Raw genomic sequence first — 6,432 nt, 5'->3', positions numbered from 1 at the left:
TTTCTCTCTGCCTCTCTCTCTCAGTCTCCAGGTCCCACTGTGTCCCACTAGGATTTCAGAAGATTAGCACATCTTCCAATCAGTCTTCCAATCAATTAGATCCTGTCTACCGGAACCATCAGAGGACGCAGCTTATGAATTTGACCTAAATTAGCCCCTTCAACTGGGTGGGCAATGATGATAGGATAAGGGCCACCAGGGATGGCAGTCATCCAAATAGCAATAGTAAAGCCAACGCACACCTGTACTGTGTACCCAAATAAAACACAGAACCACACAAGAGACAAGGACAAAGTTTGGGAGGCTGAAACCAGATAATAATAATAATGATGGCATTTGTTAAGTGCTTACTATGTGTGAAGCACTGTTCTAAGCGCTGGGGGGGGATACAAGGTGATCAGGTTGTTCCACGCGGGGCTCACAGTCTTAATCCCCATTTTACAGATGAGGTAACTGAGGCACAGAGAAGTTAAATGGCTTGCCCAAAGTCACACAGCTGACAAGTGGCGAAGCTGGGATTAGAACCCATGACCTCTGGCTCCCAAGCCCGTGCTCTTTCCACTGAGCCACACTGATTCTCATGTTGTCACTATTTCTGCCTTTCCAACCATATTCTGTCATGGGGCATTTGACCCTGCAAAAGCTGACCACTATTCCAGAGATCAACCAACCTGTAGGCAGGCTATGCTACTTCAGGAATCAAGAATCAGCCCTACCAGAATGGACAATTGCCACAGGGTGATGTGCCTTTACGGTTGAAGATGTGGATAGCCACTGGAAAGCTGTATTGGTCTTTGAAGGAAAGAGTTTTCTGGTAGGGTCTGGGGAATTGGGATGTATGCCGTAGCGAACTGTTAGCATTAAATGAACTTCCATTCTCATGCTCAAGAGTGGGATTCTCTGGTTAAACTCGCAGGACCCGTCAATGTCCCGTGATTCTGCCTGGGATTTGAAGTCATATCAGTAGGATTTTTAGGGTAGAGGACCTTTGCTGGCTATTTCATGTTATGGTCACTCCTTGACTAGTCACTCAAAACAACCAGAAGGGAACTACAGGGAAGGAAAGGATTGCAAGGGTTGATGCATGAGCTCTTTGCACCATGGTAAGGGGGTTTTGCAGGGAGCCAAGCCCCTGAGTTACCTCGATGGGGGAGAAAGATCTGGGGCTGCCTCTTGGCTCGCCGGGTGATAATCAGGGAGGGGGTCTCTTCAGAGCTGGTTACCTATGTGCAAATCCCTTTCTCCTAACCAGCTGAAGAAAAGATAGGCCAGAGAAGTCAGGATGTTACTGATCTGCAAAATGGGGAGCCAATACCTGTTCTCCCTCCTCCTTAGACTGTGAGCCCCACTTGGGACCTGATTATGTTTGTATCCATCCCAGGGCTTAAGTGGCTCAGTGGAAAGAGCATGGACTTTGGAGTCAGAGGTCATGGGTTCAAATCCCAGCTCTGCCAATTTTCAGCTGTGTGACTTTAGGCAAGTCACTTAAGTTCTCTGGGCCTCAGTTACCTAATCTGTAAAATGGGGATTAAGACTGTGAGCCCCCCGTGGGACAACCTGATCACCCTGTAACCTCCCCAGCACTTAGAACAGTGCTTTGCACATAGTAAGTACTTAATAAATGCCACCATTATTATTATTATGGTGCTTGTCACATAATAAGTGTTTAACAAATACCACCATAATTTTATTCCTATTATCTATTTTGGAGTTTTTTGATGCAAGCTTTAAGTTTGTGGTTTTAAACCTTTGTTTAAACCAATAATTTACTTAATTCTAATTTACTTAATTCCATTCTTTTCAATTGCAACCTGGATTAAAATATTATTTGTTAGCAGATAGGTATAATTAGTGTTCTATAGTTCCTCAAAATACTCAGAGATCCCTTTTGGAATTTCACCAAATTCCACTTTATTTTTTTTAAATGGTGTTTGTTAAGTGCTTTCTATGTGCCAGGCACTGTGCTGGAGTGGATACAAAATAATCAGATTGGACACTGTCCATGTCTCATATGGAGTTCACAATCTTAATCCCTGTTTTACAGGTGAAGAAACTGAGGTACAGAGAAATTAAGCGACTTGCCCACAGTCACACGGCAGCCAAGTGACGGGGCTAGGTTTAAAGCCCAGGTTATCCAACTCCCAGACCTGCGCTCTTCCCACTAGGTCATGCTGCTTCTCCTTCACTCCTTTTGAAAGCCTTATCTAAAGAAGAGCTAATGCTTCTCATTTTAGGTATTTTAGCAAGTTTCCTCAACTAACAACTTGGCTCTTCCTGCCAGAGTCTTATATTACCATCTGCAGACACTTCTGTAATAGCCCCAATTCCCAATGTGCAAAATAAAAGGACTAAATGAAACTTATTAGAAATCCATGAACAATTGATGTCTATGGTACTAGAAGAAGTTTGCAGCCCTCAGGGTAGTGTGAAATCTGCAGAAACATGAGCCGATGGAATTGAGACTGAAACCCAGGGGGAGTCTCCAGGGCCTCCTAACACCCCTATTCTGAGAACAGAAGTCCAGGGATTGGGCTATTCTCCATAGAGATTCCTTGTCTTGGAATTTTTTCCTTCTGTTCATCGATCAATCAATTTTAAGTGCATGCTTTATGCAGAGCACTCTATTTAGTACTTGAGAGTATAATGTAACAGAGTAGATAGACAAGTTCCCTGCTCACAAGCAGTCAACAGTTTAGCTGGGGAGACAGACATTAAAATAAATTATGGATATGAATGTAAGTGTTGAGGGGCTGAGGGTGGGTGAATAAAGGGTAGAAAGCCAAGTGCAAGGGTGACATGTAAGCGAGAGGGAGTAAGGGAAATGAGGACTTAGTCGGGGAAGGCATCTTGGTTGGCATTTATGAATATAACTGTTTATGGATATTAATGGCCGTCTCCCTCTAGTCACCCTTTAGTCTGTAAACTCATTGTGGGCAGGAAATCTTTCTGTTATGTTGTATATTGTACTCTCCCAAGAGCTTAGTACAGTGCTCTGCACACAGTAAGTGCTCAGAAAATACGATATCCTGAGATGTGACTTTAATAAGGCTTTGAAAGAAGGGAAAGGATTTAAGGGAGGACTTCCACTCCTAAAGCCATTTTCTGCTCCGATCGACACATCACCACCCTGGGTGAGCTGACTTCAGCCCCGTGCCCTGCCCTAATGAGAAAGCAATCCCATAGCACAGCTACTTTGTCTTCTGGATTTCCACTGAGTGGTTTCCTGATGAATTGTGCTGATTGGTCAGGCTGCCTTACAAGAGGGAACAATATTTTTTTAGTGCCTACTTTGTGAAACACATGGTACTAAGTAGGCCAACAGCCTCCTTACTGTAGGTTAACATGTGACTGGTAATGGAAGTATCTCCCCCAAAATGGGTGGTGGCTTTACTTCCTAATTTTTTTCAGCCTGTGTTCTGGTTTGCCTAATGAAGGCCCCACAGCCAATAAGAGGGAAGTGGGAAAAAATTCACATGAATTGTTTTTCCCTGTATCATAACTGTGGCTGTCTTCTAACCTGATTTTAATACTTGTACTTATTTCCCAATTTACTGCAGAAAGAAAGGTCATATTAGGGGAAATCTTCTTTGTCTCTGTTTTTGAACTTCTGTTGTATTAGAAATTTTTATGGCAAAGATTCTGGTTAGGGTGCTTATTCAAAGTCATCTAAAATTACTACATATTTTGTCTATAAATATATCCAGGAAGTCTATTAAGAGAGAAGTCTCTAAGGCAATTTTAAGTGTTTCCTGTTCTGGAAATACTACTACAATGGTTGATCTCTAGATCCGAGATTTTGTTTTTTTCTGTGAAAATCAAACAAAAAGAGAATGGATGTGTCAGAAGTTTTAATAACAACAACAAAATAATCCCGCAAAATAAAATAACCCTCCAAACTACAAAATACACATCAAGAGGACTTCAGATTAGTTTCCATACCAAACAACTAAATAAGCATAATTATTCATTAAGATCAATCAATTACATTTATTTTATCAATCAGTGGACACTGTTAGCTCCTTTTGGGCAGGAAATATGTCTTTATTGTTATATTGTACTCTCCCAAGTGCTTAGAACAGTGCTCTGCACACAGTAAGCTCTCAATAAATACAATTGAATAAATGAATTTATTGAATTCCTACTGTAGGAAATCTGAGTGGTAAGGTCAATCATCAATCAATTATTCATATGTATTAAGCATTTACTGTGTGCAAAGCAATGTACTAAGTGCTTGGGAGAGTACAATACAATTGGTAGACATGTCCGCTGCCCACAATGAGCTTACAGTCTAAAGGGGGAGACAGACAATAATAATAAATGAATTACAGATGTGAACAAAAGTGCTGTGATAATGAGGGTGGGGTAAATAAAGATCGAAAATCCAACTGCAAGGGTGATGCAGAAGGGAATGATTGAAGAGAGTTGGGGAAAGCTTCCTAGATGAGATGTTATTTTAATAAAGCTTTAAAGGTGGGAAAAATGATGTTCTGGCACATATCAAGAAGGAGGGAGTACCAGGCCAGAGGCAGATCCTGGGCAAGGGATTGGTGGCTAGATAGTTGAGATCAAGGTACAGTGAGTAGGCTGGCATTAGATGCGTCAAGTGTGTGGGATGGATCATACTTGGAAATTAAGAGAGGTAAGGTAGGAGGGGGCAAGGTGACTGAATGCTTTAAAGTTAACGATAAGAAGTGTCTGATATGGAGGTGGATGTGCAACTGCTGGAGGTTCTTGAGGAGTGGGAAGATGAGGACTGAATTTTTTTTAGAAAAACAATCTGTGCAGCAGGGTGAAGTATGGACTGGGGTGAGGAGAGAGAGGAGGCAGGGAGTTCAGTGAGGAGGCAGATGCAGCAGCCAAGGTGGGATAGAATAGGTGCTTGGATTAGCATGGTAGCAGTTTGTTGCTGAATTATACTTCCCAGGTACTTAGTACAATGCTCTGCACACAGTAATCACTCAATAAATAGAATTAAGTGAACAAATGAATGGAGAGGAAAGAGCAGATTTCCTCTCAACAGTGTTGTGAAAGTTGAATGACAGGATTTGGTGATGAATTGAATGTGTGGGTTGAATGAGAGATGAGTAGAATATAACGCCAAGGCTACTGGCTTGAGAGACAGGGAGGATGGTGGTGCCATCTACATTGATGGGAAAGTAAGGGGAAGGACAGAGTTTGGATGGAAAGATGAAGAGTTCTGTTTTGGATATATTCATTTTGAGGAATCAGGGGGACAACCAAGTAGGGATGACCTGAAGGCAGGAGGAGATGTGAGACTGCAGAGCAGGAAAGATCAGGGCTAGAGATGTAGATTTGGGTATCATCCATGTAGGGATGGTAGTTGAAGCCACGGGAGTGAATGACTGCTCCCAGGAAATGGGTGTAACTGGAGAATAGACAGGAACAAGAATTGGGGAGGCAGAAGAGAAGACTGCGAAAGAGACTGAGACTGTGGATAGAGACATAGGAGGAGAACCAGGAGAGGACTGGGTCAGTGAAGCCAAAGTTGGATAATGTTTCCAGGAGAAGGGGGTGGTCCACGGTGTTGAAGCCAGCTAAGAGGTTGAGGAGGATTAGGATGGAGTAGAGGCCATTGGATTTGGCCAAAAGGAGATCATTGGTGAGCTTTGGGAGAGCAGTTTGAGTGGAGTGAAGGAGGCCGAAGCCAGGATTGGAGGGGGTTAAGGAGAGAATTGGAGGAGAAGAAGGGAAAGCAGTGGGTGTAGACAACACACTCAAGCAGTTTAAAGTGGAATGGTAAGAGGAGGATAGGGCAATAATGGGAAGGAGTTGTGGGGTCAAGAGAGGGTTTTTATGATAGGAGATATATGAGCAGGTTTGAAACGAGTGGGGAAGAAGCCAATGGAGAGTGAACAGTTGAAGATGGCGGCCAAGGGGGGAAGAAGAGAGGGGGCAAATGTTTCAAGAAGATGAAAAGGAATGAGGTCAGAATCCCAGGTGGAGGGGGTGGATTTTGAGAGGAGTCAGAAGATCTCCTCCTGAGATACTTCTGGGAAAGAAGAGAGAGGCTAAGAAGGAGCAGGAAGGAAGGAGGGATTGGAATGGAGCAGGGGAGATTTTTAGGGAGATCAAGTCTTATGGTTTCCATTTCCTCGATAAAGCAAAGTCACTAGGGGAAAGAGATGGTGGGGGCAGAGGAACTAGGGTTTGAGGAGGGAGTAAAACTTCTGAAACAACTGGGCAGGGAAATAGGCATGGGAGTCAGTAAGGATGGAGAAATGATGTTGCTGGGCAGAGGAGAGGGTGAGGTTAAAGCTAGTAAGGATGAATTTGAGATGGGCATGGGCTACCTGATATCTGGATTTCCACCAGCAGTGCTGTGTGGCTTGTTGTGCACAAGAACTAGGGAAGTGGGTGGTCAAGGTGACCCAGGGCTGTGGGTTAGATGGACGAGATTGGCAAAGGGTTAGG

Source organism: Tachyglossus aculeatus, chromosome 3 (genome assembly GCF_015852505.1).
Source record: "Tachyglossus aculeatus isolate mTacAcu1 chromosome 3, mTacAcu1.pri, whole genome shotgun sequence".
NCBI lineage: Eukaryota > Metazoa > Chordata > Mammalia > Monotremata > Tachyglossidae > Tachyglossus > Tachyglossus aculeatus.
Note: the sequence above shows the minus strand (reverse complement) of the source record.